Genomic DNA, 15,400 nt, shown 5'->3' on the forward strand with positions numbered 1-15,400 from the left:
TTTTAAAAATTGTAAATGTCATGATTTCAGCTATTTAAATCTGAAATTTCACAGTGTTGTAATTGTAGGGGTCCTGACCCAAAAAGGAGGTTTTAGGGGGGAGGTGGGGTTACAAGGCTATTTTGGGGGTGGTTGCAGTCAATTTTCCCTCTAATTTTTTATATCTATGTGTGGAATGAATTTTGTGCACCAATACGGAGGTGAGGGCTCCGGAGTGGGGCCGGTGATGAGGGGTTCAGGGTGTGGGAGTGGGCTCAAGTGCTGGGGCAGAGCATTGTGGTGCGGGGGGTGAGGGCTCCAGCTGAGGGTGCAGGCTCTGGGGTAGGGCCAGGGATGATGACTTTGGGGTACAGGCTGCCCTGGGGCTGGGCCCAGAGGACTCCCCTCAGCTTGCTTAACCCTGATTGGTTGCTCTTTGCAGTCCTTCTCTAATTGGCTGCCTCCTGCACAGCCTCCGTAAGGCTCTATTAACCCCTTTATAGGCCAGTGTGGGGTGGATGCTCCATCACAGTCCCCCTCAGAGTGATAGCCCTGTGTTTTATTGTCCGTGTGTTTTGTCTCTTTCCTGCACAGTCTGCGTGGATGCTAAGATCAACCAAACCCTGTTGCCCAAAGCCATCGGCGCAACAGCGTGTTCTGGTCCTGGGGAGATCCAGGGCAGGGACAGCAGCTGCTCTGCTATTGAGAGCCACAGAAATGTTACAAGGGCTGAAAAATGCCTTACAATGAAAACTTAGGGGAGCTCAATCTTTTAGCTTACCAATAAGAAGATGAAGAGTTGATTTACTTACAGTGTATAAGTACCTTTATAAGTAGAAAATACCAGGTTCTAAAGTGATCTGTAACCTAGCAGAGAGAGGCAGAACAAGAACCAGTGGCTGGAAGATAGAGGCAGAGAAATTTGATTAACCATCAGAACAAATTCCCAAGGAAAGTGACTGATTTCTTGACATCTTCAAATCCAGACTGGATATTTTAGTCAAACATAAGTTATTGGGCTCAGTGAAGGGGTAATTGGGTGAAATTCTCTGGTCTGTGTCACACAAGAGCCCAGCCAGCTGGACAGGCATCTGTTGGATCCTTATACACTAGACCCATGTAATTTTAAGCTTCCCTCGAGCTAAGTTGACTGCAGCACTGCTTTTCTTCCTGGCCTCTCTGGCACATTTCTGAGCACAGACCGTTTGTGACCAAACAGCCTGGCTCCCCTATGCTCCAGGGCCAGTGATGACCCTGTTTTCCCACTGCCTTAAGCAAATCCTCTCCCAAAGCACCACGCTTGCAGCTACTCTGGGTTTATAGTTCACTTCTTCAGGGCACAGGATAGGTGAAGTAAAAATTCACACACACACGCTTTGCAAAGGTCTCTAATGACAATTGCTTTTTACTTTAGCTAGCACATGAAGCTTCCCCTTGAATGGAATCTCAGCTCTCCATTGTTAGCCCTCTGCTAGGTGCAAGAAATGTTCACAATGTCTCCTTTGTGTTTTAGCTCAGTATGGAGGCTCCAGGGCCAGTTTTACAATTAAAATGGCCTTCACAAAACAAAATGGAGGTGTAGGCTGGTGGACCCGATCACCAGCCCAGGAAATCAACCAGCCACATCCAGCTGAGTCCATCACCCCTATCTCAGGGCCGTTTATTCTCCAGCACACAAAACAGTGAAAATTGGAGCAACAGCGTAAAACACTCATCCTGTCCCTAACCTGGGTTTGGACCCTCTGTCAGCTTACAGGTCAGGCCTTCCCCAAGCAGGGGGAAGGATAAGAGGTTGATTGCAGGCCCAGTTTGCCCTCTTACAGTTATCTGCTCTAACCCAAGTAAAGGGGCAGGGGCATTTTTTTCCTTTTCCCTCCTCCTCCCATTGTCTTATGGAACTGGGCCCTCATTTTTACCCACTAGCTGGAATTCATCAAGTGCAATCACTAGATACTGGGTTTGAAGATTCCCAGCACCTGCCTGCTGGGCACATCTCCAGAATAGGGCTGGCTACTCCATGGCCCTCGTGGCATAGGTACATGCAAACATAGTGTAGTCTCTCACAGGATGCCACTTCGAAACCCAAAGCTAGGGCTGGCTGGGATTCACCTGGGTGACTCAGGGCCAGGTGATTGGAAGGAAGCGAGTGCAGCTGCAGACTCTTTATTGTGATGTTGTGGGAAGGAGAAGCAGGAGAGAAGCAGCTGCAGGGTTGACAGAAAGAGCAGCTCAGAGCCAGATAGTCCCGGCAAATGTAGCAGCCATGGGACCGGGATGAGTCTATGCAGCAGGACCAAAGACTCATCATTCTGAGCTCATGCTGCACCCTATTTTCAGAGCACACAGTGGGACATGAGGCTTTGTGCTTCTTGAACTCTGAACCAGGTCAGAGAGCACTGACCTGTATACCTAGGCATTGGGGACCGAATCCCTACTCATGTGGGAGTCAGGGGAAGGTTTGTGTGTAACTTTCCACAGGGCTCTCCTCCTGACATTGCTTCCAGACATAGGCCGGGGCTTCACTGCTTAGTAGTGCTTTATTGAGGTCTATTTGAGCAGTTACGGACCTGTCCACCACTCAACTAGTCTGGAGACCCCCACATGGACAGCCATTTCAGCAGTGTGTGTGTTAGTGACACATACCAACCTGCCCAGGGAGAGCTGCTGTGAAATGCTCTGATAGCAGCTAACCCAGCCCAGGGGCTGTTTGAACTGAATAGAGTTCAGTTTATTTGCCTGCTAACAAAGTATGCCCTGGCCTCCAATGGTAAATTATATCTTCACTTCAATTAAAGTCCCAGAGGCCGCTTTCTTGCAGCAGGGAGTGGGGTGGGGAAAAAGAGAAAAACAACCAAAGCATTATTGAGCCCATTTAGGGATGTAGGGTGGCCAACCCTCCAGGAATTCCTCCATCTCCAGGAATTAATTTTTCATTAAAGATTATGTCATGATGAAATCTCCAGGAATACGTCCAACCAAAATTGGCAACCCTACGTAGGAAGCAATGGGAAAGGGAATAAGCAAAGTCTTAGAGCAGCTCCTTTCTCTGGTTTTCCTGGTGTGTGTCTAGTTTGTGGCTGCTCTCAGCCCTGGAGCTTTAAAATGAGGCCCCCAAGCTGCTGCCACATCCCTGCATCCTAACCAGGCCCCCATGCCAGGCCTGGAGTCTCCTTTGTCTGCCAAAGCCCCGAACAGGGCATGGGCAAAGCCCTGCCACTCACTGAGAGGCACAGAGCAGTCTTAGGATTCCAGTGCTGCTGCTGTTCATCAGATCCAATATTTACTGTACACAGAATCCCCCTCTGTGCTAACATAGCTGATTTGAGATGGGGCAGCCCCCTGCATACTCCCACAATGCCCTCTCAGAGCTGGACCCCACAAGGTTTAGGGCGGAAGAGCCTGAGAAATGCCTGGATCCAAGCTTGTGAGGGCAGATTAGGCAGTCCCAAGGAGCTGCCGTCGCAGCCTAGATCTCATGGGGACAGGGAAGTGGGTTCATGAAGCCACACACAGGTTTGCTGGGAAGGAGCTGTCTAGTACTAGTTCCCAGGAGAGAGAGCACGTGCACGTGCACACAAAGGAAGAAACTGCCTGGACCTCACCCCTCCCAGGCACTCTCAGTCACATACAAAGGCCTTGTTTCCTAGGCACAGTCTGGTATTCTAGCCAGCACTGAACCCTTATCATAGAATCTCAGGGTTGGAAGGGACCTCAGGAGGTCATCTAGTCCAACCCCCTGCTCAAAGCAGGACCAGTTCCCAACTAAATCATCCCAGCCAGGGCTTTGTCAAGCCTGACCTTAAAGACCTCTGAGGAAGGAGATTCCACCACCTCCCTAGGTAATCCATTCCAGTGCTTCACCACTCTGAGTGAAAAGGTTTTTCCTAATATCCAACCTAAACCTCCCGCACTGCAACTTGAGACCATTACTCCTTGTTCTGTCATGAGGTACCACTGAGAACAGTCTAGATCCATCCTTTTTGGAACCCCCTTTCAGGTAGTTGAAAGCAGCTATCAAATCCCCCCTCATTCTTCTCTTCTGCAGAATGAACAATCCCAGTTCCCTCAGCCTCTTCTCATAAGTCTTGTGCTCCAGCCCCCAAATCATTTTTGTTGCCCTCCACTGGACTCTCTCCCATTTATCCACATCCTTCTTGTAGTGTGGGGCCCAAAACTGGACACAGCACTCCAGATGAGGCCTCACCAGTGTCGAAGAGAGGGGAATGATCACATCCCTCGATCTGCTGGCAATGCCCTTACTTATACAGCCCAAAATGCCGTTAGCCTTCTTGTCAACAACGTGCCCTTGTTGCCTCATATCCAGCTTCTCATCCACTGGAACCCCTACATCCTTTTCTGCAGAACTGCTTCCTAGCCATTCGGTCCCTAGTCTGTAGCAGTGCATGGGATTCTTCTGTCTTAAGGACAAGTGCAGAGTATCTACCACTCCAAGTAGAGTGTCATCTGCAAATTTGCTGAGTGCAGTCCACACCTTCCTCCAGATCATTAATGAAGATATTAAACAAAACTGTCCCCAGGATCGACCCTTGGGGCACTCCACTTGAAACCAGCTGCCAACTAGACATGGAGCCGTTGATCACTACCTGTTGAGCCCAACAATCTAGCCAGCTTTCTATCCTTATAGTCCAATCATCCAGCCCATACTTCTTTAACTTGCTGGCAAGAATACTGTGGAGACCGTATCAAAAGCTTTACTAAAGTCAAGGAATAACACATCCACTGCTTTCCCCTCATCCACAGACCCAGTTATCTTCTCATAGACGGCAATTAGGTTAGTCAGGCATGACTTGCCCTTGGTGAATCCATGCTGACTGTTCCTGATCACTTTCCTCTCCTCTAAGTGCTTCAGAATTGATTCCATGATTTTTCCAGGGACTTCTCTCAGTTGCTTGTCTGCCCTTTCCCTGCTGCATGGATGAGATTAGCCTCTGAGGTACTCCACAGCTTATGAGAACATGTATATACCAATTGCTCACAGGGTGTTTACTGTTGAGACTTAATTCTGTAGATTGGAGGGAGATGGTGAAATACTGAGGTTTTGGAGCAGTGTATGCCTCTTGCTGCAGTTTTTGCAAACTTTAAGCACCAGTGTGGGACAATATATGCATGTATTTGAGTGGAGAGACAGGATCCCCTTCCTCAAAAACAGTATAATCTACTAGAGAGGCAGCAGATTCAATCTATGTAGTTATTGAAAAGCCAGATACAACAAAAAGCAGCCATCTTTCCAGGACTGTCTCTGGCAGTACAGCTCTGCAGCTGCAAAATGAGTATAAAAGGCACAGAGAGAAGCTTAAAGCTGCCAAATAAATTGGCGGAAAGCTGTCACTCTGCCACATATGGTAGAAAGTTTACATCCCAGGATTTAGTAGCTAGTGAGGTCTTGGGAAGTGTCTTGTTTGACAATGAACAGCTGAAGCTGAGTGATGTAAAGAAAAGTGATGTTAGTAGGAGCTCAGGCACAGACTAAGTACATTGCAGAGCTGAGCGTGGACTAGACATTTGGGAATAGTGGAAGCGTTAAAGAGGATGTTAATTAAAAAAAGGGAAAACACCTAGTAAGTCAAAGAAAAATGACTAACACTGTCACCAAAACTGTATTGAGATCTTAGTTGGAGGAGACTCAGAAGAATAAAGAGCTCAAAAAATGGCAGTAAAACAGAATGTTGCTAAGAGCAGCTAACAAAGCCCAGGACAAAAAGTTATTTCACTGTTGAACACTGTAATCAAAAGCTTAAATATAAAAATAAAACTACAGTTAGAAGTGTGAGCTGCTTAGTTTAGGGGAAGCCCAGTGAAAAATGAAAAACTATTTTGATGGCCAAGCCAGTGGCAAGGAGCATGAAGTAGGAGATTGGGGAACTTATGCAGTATGTCTCAGATAAAAGTCCAGTTGGGATGCTCCCTACTATGCAATGGATTGCTGAACTACCGTCATGCAAAATTTTAGAGAATCAATGGGTGAGGTGGAATTGGAGGAAATTTGGTAGCCTGAAAAGGGAGAGGGTCACGGGAAGAGAGAAAACATATAGGAACAATACTGGTATTTGGGAATAGCATGGAATCATGGATATCACAGCATTGTGGAAGGAAAAATCAGAGAGGGAGAGTTCAGTTGAAAAACCTGTTAAAGTGAAATAAACAACAAAATGAAGATATAAGGGAGGATTTCAAGGATATCTAGAATGCAAAGATACAGGACAGCTGTTTAGGGAAGTGGAAGTAGCATTCAATGAAATGGGAAAAATAATGAACCATTGTTTTCTAGACTAACAAATTTATTTTAGCATGAGCTAAAATAAATTTGTTAGTCTTTAAGGTGCCACAAGTACTCCTGTTCTTTTTGCGGATACAGACTAACACGGCTGCTACTCTGAAACCTGACATTCTTTTCTAGTGTATCAAAAATTACCTGTTTGTGGTATGGCAGCTTCCTAATATAGGAGCTAGAGATAGGACTGGAGGAAATTCAAAGTGGAAAACTGCCCGTGTTCATAACAAATAAGATGCCGGCTCAATGGACAAAAATAAAAGGAATAGATTGGTGCAGGGTTAGGCACTATCCAAGGGTCTGTTATGTTGAGAAGAGGTGCAATTTTGATGAGATATGGAGCCTTCCTGTGACGAAGCAGAAAAACTGCCCGCCAGGAGTTAAAGAGAACCTTTTGGCAGTGAGCCCTGCCCCGTATCTCTGCAGCCAATGTTGCTCAACCTCAGATACTGGTACAGACAGCTGGGGCAGTCTGAAAACCCCCAGATAAGTCATGTTGCCCTAAGGGGAGTGGCACCTGGTTATGTCATGAGGTACTTACCTTGGTTGAAGAAACCCCAAATTATACAGTATAGCTGAGACAATGGGAACAAGGTCAAGCCAAGGTTGCAAAGGCTGGAGAAGGCAAATATGGTGTAACCGTGCGGGCTGGACACTCAATAGGGCACATAACCGGCCAATGTTCTGTTTTGCTCCAAGACAGGTTACCTGAATATGGGAAAAGGCAATTTTTCCAGTTCCCCACCAGAAGATCCCCAACATATCAACTGCTGCCCCTCTGATTGGTGATGCCCTAGTCACAACGGTACAGTTAAGCCAAGTCACACCACCATTGCATTGAAGTGTGCAGGCCTTAATGAGTAGGTGCTGTGGCAGAGCTCCAACCTTGTCCCTGTGGGTCCCGCACTTCTAGGCAGTATATGCTAGTCTCAGTAGCTCACTGCAATCCTCCATGTAACCTCTTTCTCTCTGTAGACTGCAACCTCTCTCCAGGGTTACAGTCTGAGCCCTTTTCATCATAAGCCAGGAAGGAGATTGGGGAGAGAACTCCCACAGTCTCTATTGTCCCTAGGGACTTATTTCAGGACAGTTTAGCCTCCTGTCCTCACAAGGACCTGGCTTCCCCTCCCAGGAGGGGTTTCTGTAGTGGTGGGTTGGGGGGAACCCAGGGCTGCCCTCTACTCCAGGTTCCAGCTCAGGGACCCTAATGGCAGCAGCAGCTGTTAGCAGCCAACCTTTCACTGCCAGAGTTACTACATTTCCCTAGGCCACTTCCCCACAGCTCTCCCACTTCTCCACCTTTACCTCAGGGCTCCCTTAGCAATGACTTGAGTGTGTCTTCATTAACCAGCCCTTCAACCACACCTCCTCTTCTCTAGTTCTCTTCAGCCTGACTGGAGTGAGCCCTTTTATAGTATCAAAAAGGGCCTTAATTAGAGTCAGGTGTTCACATTACCTTACTGGCCTCACCTGACTCTTTGCAGGTTAATTGGAGTCAGGTGTTCTCATTAGCCTGGAGCAGCCCCTGCTCTCCAGTGGCCAGTATATCTGCCTTTGACTATTTTGTTGTACCCAACTGGCCTGGGTCTATCACAGCATCTAGAATGTTTGTTGACCTTAAGTCAGGAAAGTTGAAATTTTCAAAGTGATACAGATATGCTGGGAAATTCCCCATGCTGGAAGTTAGCATACAAGACTGGGGAACAGCTATGGATACAAATGGTATCAATGGGCTTTATAACTATGCAAGCTATATTGGTGATCGTGTTAATTACTTAGATTTGAAAAGACAGGCGCTCGGTTAGGCAGTTTGGAAAGAGGAAATATAAATGAAATACAGGCCTTGATGAAGCCTTAAAAAGGATTCTATAGCTTCATGCAAGGGAGTGTTAGGAGGAAAGGCATATTTAGGCATGACTGAAGCCAGCTGTGATTCAGTTTTACAGCTTATCATGTTTAATGTTGTGCATGTGCAAGAAAGATACAGAGTAATCATGTCTGTGAGCAAAACAAAAGATAAAGTAATCACAAAACTAGAAAAAACTGGTTTGCACTAACATCAAACCTATATTGACAGTAAAGGAGAGTTAACATGGAAATGACAGACTTATACATATGTATAAGATAGCAGAAAGTAATATAAAGGGAAGCTGAAGCTGTGTATTGTCGGGTGCTGGATGTGATCATGGTGATGCCATCCTGATGTGTTTTCCACTTGTAAGTAACTGATCACTGCTTATGAGAGCTTTGCCTTAATGAAGATTTGTTAGACCCATCTGCTGAGTGGTGAATTGCAATCCAAGAATGTGCAAATAACCCTCCCTCTGTGCCCAATGCATCACTCCCGGCCACAAGCAGAGACAGCAAAGAGAGTCATAGGTGCTGGAACTAGGGGTGCTGAGATGTTGCAGCACACCCTGACTTGAAGTGGTTTCCATCATATCCAGGGTTCACAGTTTGGTTCAATGTCTCTCAGCACCCCCACTATACCCATTGTTCCAGCCCCACTGGATGCCATGATGAGGCATTTTCATCCCACAGCATATTACACACATACAGCTCTGCCGAAACCTGCCCCAAGGGGCACAGCCACAAGGCCTTGCACGGTTCCAGCCCCTTCCACAAGCAGCTCCCCCACCTGGCCTCAGAAAGTCTGTGGTGCTTAGTTAACGAGGCCAGGACATGGCCCCATACCTCTATGTTCCTGCAGGCCATGGATCCAAAGCCAAACCACAAGCAAACATCAGCAAGATCAGTCCAGCCTGGGCCGTTCCCATCTTGAGCTGATTTTGGAACAATGGATGGGTAGAATTGCCAACTTTCTAATTGCACAAAACTGAACACCTTTGCCACACCCCTGCTATGCCCCTTTCTCTGAGGTCTCGCCCCCCCCCCTCATTCCAGCCCTCCTTCCTTCATTGCTCACTCTCCCCCACCCTCACTCATTTTCACTGGGCTGGGGCAGGGGGTTGGGAAGCAGGAGGGGGTGAGGTCTCCAGCTGGGGGTGCAGGCTCCAGGGTGGGGCCAGAAATGAGGGGTTAAGGCTGTGGGAGGGGGCTCCAGGCTGGGGCAGGGCCCAGGGAGTTGGGGTACAGGGTGTGGGCTCCAGGAGGGGGCTTAGGGCTGAGAAAGGGGGTTGGGGTGTGGGAGGGAAGGAGTTTGGGGTGCAGGCTCCTGGAGGGAGTTTGGATGCTGGAGAGGGCTTGGGGTGCGGGAGGGGCTGCAGGCTCTGGTAGGGCACTGCTCTGCGAAGCAGTCGCCATATCTGGCCCATAGGCGGAGGCATGGCCAGGAGGCTCTGCACCATGCGTGCTGCCCATGCCCGAAGGTGCCACCCCACAGCTCCCATTGGCCACAGTTCCCAATCAAGAGGAGCTGTGGGGGTGGTGCTGGGGCAGTGCGTGGAACTTCCCTGATTGCACCTGCACCTAGGGCCCTACGTCACTTCCGGGAGCTTTGCGGAGCCAGGGAGCCTGCATTAGCCCTCCTGCACTGCCAACGGGACTTTTAACAGCCTGGTCAGCAGTGCTGACTGGAACCGCCAGGGTCCCTTTTTGACTAGGCACTCCTCTCAAAAACTGGAAGTCTGGCAAACCTATGGATGGGGCGCTGCCCTGGGGCAGAGGAATCACTAGAGGCCGCATAAGGTCCTTCTTAGCCTCAGGCTTGGCATGTGGCAGTGGGGAAAATCCTGTACAAGTCTTTTAGTTCTCCTCCCACCCATCTGGTGTCAGCCAGGAGTCAAGGATGTGAAGGTGGCATAAAAGACTGCAAGTGAGACCAGAATCAGGCCCAGTGTGGTCCGGGTGACATCCCTGTAAGAGGAAGAGGAAAGAAGTGTTGGTCACAGAGGGGTCCATGGCACTTAAAGCTGGCAGAGTGGGGAAAAAGGAGAGGTCAAAGCTACCCGAGGGTTGGCGAACAGGAAGTTGGTGTGGGCAAAGTAAAGGAAACTGGAGAAGCAAGAAAGTAGCTAAAGCAGAAGAGAGGCAGAGGGAAGCAGAGAGCCATATCTGCAAATATGGCTCCCAGCTCCCCTGCTCAGGGGCATTTGCTAGGAACTGCTGCCTAACTTGGGTTTCCTTTAAAATGGAACATCAGGCTGCCAGATTCCTGCTGCAGAGCTGCCCCTTCTCGGCCCTTTGAGAAAAGCCTTGCAGATGCCTCCATTCTGGTTTGTGAGTTTTCTACTGGGATTGTCACACACTGTCTGAGCTGGAGCCTCTCTGTCCTTGGAGTCCTCAGAGTTCCCAGGGGTTCAGGTGTCCTGACCCACCTCTTGCTCTCTCAAATCTGGCTATTGCAGTGCTGCATGTGTTCCAGGCTGTTCTATGTGATGCTGTCGAGGTTCTGCACTGAAGTACAATTTTCATAGAGGGTAAGGCTAGAAAGGACCATTAGATCATCTGCTGTGACCTAGGATGATGCTGGGTGCACACTGCCCTCCAGTTTCTGTTAGAGGGGTAAGTAGGCCCTTGTGGAACACATCAGTGTGTTAACGACTGTGAAGGAGGCAACATGAAGATGGCAGTGAATGTTTGAGATTTTGTCTTTAACTTTCTGGAGTGGTGGATGTGTCCTGATGCTGCCTTAACAGTCAGGAAATGAAGGCTCGTGTCAGTGTTAATTCCCTGTTGTATATACATGGTTTGTACCTGTGACAGAATTTATCCCTGTCTTGATACCTTATGCACTACTGTAATAATCTTTGTATGAAGATGTCATGGAGGATAGATTCATCAATGGCTCTTAGCCACGATGGGCAGGGATGCAACCCCATGCTATGAGCGTCCCTAGCATCCCTGAACCTCACACTGGCCTCAGTTGGAAGACAGGATACTGGGCTACATGGCCCATTGGTCTGACCCAATATGGCCATCCTTATTTTCTTAAGTATGCCTTTTAAGGTATCATTTGCAAACTCATAATCTTTGGGTCATATTTGCCCTGGTAAAATATGTGTGGCGACATGGTATGTGAAGTTATAAGATTTCCCTGTATGATGTTATTAACATGTTCCAAACCACAGCCCTACCGAAGCAGAAGTTGGCAAACAGATGTCTTAAAAAACAGAATGTGTGCTCTACTTAATTTGCATTGCTCTGTTTCTGCATTAGGGAAGCTAGTTCACAGTGTCACCAGTTCCTTGATTGTATTGTGAGTCTCACATTATTTGGGGGTTTCCTTAAAGCCCCAGATGCTGCTGCTCCTCAATGAGGAAACGTGGTGTTCAAATAGTTACATAAATGACCACGAGGTGTCACTGCTTTTCCATAAATTCCAAACTCCTTATTTACCACTAGGTAGCAAAGGTCCCCACTGCAGGATTGAAATGGAGCTCAGTTCCAAAGCTGAGATGTGGGATCTGGGATCTAGTGCACAGCCCCACAATTCAGTGGTAGGAAGGAGAACATGCTACATTGCCATGTTTGTATTCGTTAACTGCAGAAGGGATCTCTTGCTCGAGACCTGAGCCCAATGTGTCACGGCACCTGCAGATCCTGACCTGTATTGTCATGCACACAGCTAGAGCTACGAGTGTTACTGGTCGCTGAACAATCAAGATCTCGCCATCCAGCAGCTCAAGTGGGAGGGGGAACCTCCCCTCATGTGGTTTATGGGGGCCACAGGGAATAAAGAACACCCTCTACGAAATGTGGAGCTCCTGAGGAAGGGATCCCTGCTCCAGCCGATTTGGGGGAATCTGGGAGACAGGTTGGGTGGTACTACTGGGAGTACAGCAGCATTGTCCCCATACCTGTGTACTGAACTCTGCAGTGGGGAGCCACGTGGGCCTTGTCTAGATAGAAACCCTACACAGATGCAGTTCGCGATATAATAAGATTCTAGGACTGTCACTCTGTGTATGCAGTGTTGTTGTAGCCATGTTGGTCCCAAGATATTAGAGAGACAAGATGGGTGACGGTAATATATTTTATTGGACCAACTTCTGTTGGTGAGACAAGCTTTCGAGAAGCTGGTCCAATCAAAAATATTACCTCACCCACCTGTCACTCTGAAGCCCCAAATGGTTTGAGTCAGCTGGAAGCAGCTACCAACAGGGCTCTGTTTGTTGAGACTATTGCCAGCTTCAGTCACTTGGAGTCATGGGCTGCTACTGACCAATTTTTAATGTTTTTTTTTTTTTTTTTGTAAACCACACTTTACAAATTACACCCGTGAGCCAGCACAGGCTTCTAGCTAGCAGTACCAGGTAAAAGGGCTCGTTACAGGCAGGGCTGGTGGCACCATCCACTAGTGATGTCACCAGCACCTCCTGCTAGAAGATGCTGTTTTATAAAGATATATATATATATAAAAAAGCTAAACTTTAAATGTTCATGCTAAAACTTTTCCACACTGGACGTCAGCCTCAGGCTGTTTCTGTGAGTTGGGCCTGAGGGCCCCCAAAGCAGCTCCCATTGTGGCTGGGCTGGCACAGCAAGTGCTCCTCCTCCCCAGTACTCCTGCACAGGGTTATGCTGCCTGAAGATCAGCTGCTGCTCCTTGCCACCCCACCCCTTCAACTTCCCCCATGATGCTGGTAAACCAGGTGCCAGCTCTTGCCAATGCTGGAGGTGTCATAGCTGGATTCAGACCAGCTCAACTGTATATTAATATGGTTCAGGGTAGGTGTTAGACTTGCAAAGATGTGTTTAGATTCACCAAAATGCTTTTAAGTTGCTGTGTGCATTAATCTTACTTGTAATGTCTGTATCCCGCGCTAATATAGGTTTACTTTATAATTGCAGAAATGCCTGCTCCAAATCTGCGCACCTGGGCAAGAGGAGTGGTTCACCCACCCACAAAGAAGGGCTATCAAAACTTAATGGGGCACTGTAGGATGAGAACTTCGGTGATTGCCACACCCACCCACAAAGAAGTTACGTGCAGGAGCACTTGTCCCATGGGTTTGAACTCTGGGGGAAGGACAGGTAAAGATGCTCACAAGAAGAAAGTTATCTCTTTGCTCACAAGGGCTCAGAAATAAAAGCAGATATCCCCAGGTCATCTGGGGCTAGCCTTAAAAGGCATTCAACAGGCAGGTTACTACAGCTCTGTCACTCTTTGGAACACAGCCTGTGACTCATTGGTGCTTACGTGTTGGCTGCTTTAACCTGTCCATAACACTCCCGTTGCCTTTTCCTAGTTAATAAATCCATAGCTAGTTTACTCTTGGACTGGCTACCAGCTGTCTTTGGCGTGAGCTCTAAGTTGCCCACCGATCTGGGGGAAGGAGCTGGGCGCAGGCTGTGCATTTGGTATAAGTGACCACTAGCCAGCCATCCTGCAGAGCCAGAGCAGCATCCCTGAGGCCTGGTCTGGGGCTGCCTGGCAGGCTCATCTCACTGCCCCGGGTCACCCTTGTTGCTGGTCTGGGGAACTAACCCTATGGTGCTTGGCTGGGAGTCTCCTGGAATTGGGCTTGATCTCCCAGAGACTACTGAAGCCCATCCGGGAGGTTTAGGCCGCTAAAAGTCTAATGGCGCAGCGGGGCTAAGGAGGCGGTGCGGCCAGGGCAGCTCTGTGCACCGCCCCTGCCCCCAGTGCCGACGCTGCAGTTCCCATTGGCCAGGAATAGGGAACTGTGGGGGCGACGCTTGCAGGCAGGGACCGCGTGCAGAGCCTGGTCGCCTGTGAGCCACTGCCAGACATGCTGCCGCTTCTGCGAGCTGCCTGAGCTAAGTGCCTCCTAGCCAAAGCCTGCACCTTGAACCCCCTCCCACCCCAACCCCCTGACCCCTCCTGCACTCCAACTCCCTGCCCCAGCCCTGAACTCCCTCAAGCACCCCAAACCCTCTCCCCCACCCCAACGCCCTGCCCCAGGCTCAGCCTGGAGCCCCACCCCAACTCCCTCCCAGAGCCCATACACCAAACTCCCTCCTGCACCCCAGCTCCCTGCCCCAGGCTCAGCCTGGAGACCCCCTCCCACCCTCCAGCCCAGAGCCTGCCAACTGCCCCACCCCCCAAATGACGGAGAGGGAGGCGGCAGGGCTGGCTTGTGGCCCGGGCTGGTGGGGCAGGGCAAAGGTGTCGGGGTTGGTAGGCTGACCCGCTGGCACCCTGAGCCCGCGCTCACTCGTAGGGGCTGGAACCAGGGGGCTGCAGCAGCCTCTGCCTTGCCCTGGCACCACCACGTCCAGGGGTCCGTTTGGCTCCATGGCTCCCAGCCATGGGCGGCAGGTTATATATTTGTGTGGGGCCCGGGCCCCAGCAATATTCAGGGCTGGGCGCCCTGCTCCAGCAATAGTTGGAGCTGGGTCTCTTCCCGCCCCCCGGTCCTGCCTGGATTGGCCCCGGCCACCGCAGGTCTCCCCCCGCCGCTGCGACCCTGCCTGGAGCAGGTCCCAGCCCCTGCCTGCCACCCCCCCTCCGCGTGTTCCCCCCCCTCCGCCGCGTTGTGTTGCGTCCCTGCCTGACAGAACGCAGCGCGCCTCTCCCCTGCCTGCTGCCCGGAGGGCTCCCAGCAGATTTGCTGTCTGCTGCCGCAGGGTCCTAGTGCCTGCCCTCCGCCAGTACTGGCAAGGCAGGCTGCCCTTACCCTGAGCCTCTCCAACCCCAAACCCTCAGCCCCAGCCAGAGCCCTCATTCCCCCGCACCTAATCCTCAGCCCCAGCCCTGAGCACCCACATCATGAACCCCTCATCCACATCCCTCACCCCACACTCCAAACCTCTGCCCTAGCCCTGAGCCCCCTCCTGCATCATGAACCCCTCACCCACAGCCCAACCCTCTTCCCTAGCCCTGAGCCCCCTCCTGCATCATGTACCCCTCATCCTCAGCCCCACAGTCCTCACCCTGCACTCCCTCCTATCCCCAAACACCCTCCCCTTCCCACACCTTCCCAACCCCAAACTCCATCCCAAAGCCTGCACCCTTCACCCCCTCCTGCACACCCACCCCCTGCCCCAGCCCAGAGCCTGCACCCAGCACCCTTCCTGCACCCTAATCCCCAGCCCAGGATCTGCACCCCAGACCTCCCCCGCCGAGCCCCCTCCCAGAGCCTTAGGCAGGTGGGGGCGGAGTTGGGGGGGCGGAGTTGGGGGCGGGTTCTGGGCCCCACCAAAATTTTTACAAACTTGCCACCCATGCTCCCAGCAGCGCCAGCCCCGGCGCGGGTCACTGAG

At 50.3% G+C, this 15,400-nt stretch overlaps 1 protein-coding gene across 1 annotated transcript in view; it reads right to left on the minus strand.

Annotated features, from left to right (window-relative positions):
• The window catches only part of HEPACAM (hepatic and glial cell adhesion molecule), a 79,960-nt gene extending 72,315 nt beyond the window's left edge, over nt 1-7,645 (minus strand). Inside the window, exons 1-2 of the mRNA XM_039496857.1 lie at nt 7,577-7,645; nt 6,813-6,979 (exon numbers count right to left, since the gene is read on the minus strand). The gene's annotated coding sequence lies outside the window, so the exon portion shown is untranslated. The remainder of the gene's footprint in view (nt 1-6,812; nt 6,980-7,576) is intronic.
• Between the last annotated feature and the right edge of the window lie 7,755 nt (nt 7,646-15,400).

Source organism: Mauremys reevesii, linkage group 12 (assembly GCF_016161935.1).
Source record: "Mauremys reevesii isolate NIE-2019 linkage group 12, ASM1616193v1, whole genome shotgun sequence".
In the NCBI taxonomy this organism is placed as follows: domain Eukaryota; kingdom Metazoa; phylum Chordata; order Testudines; family Geoemydidae; genus Mauremys; species Mauremys reevesii.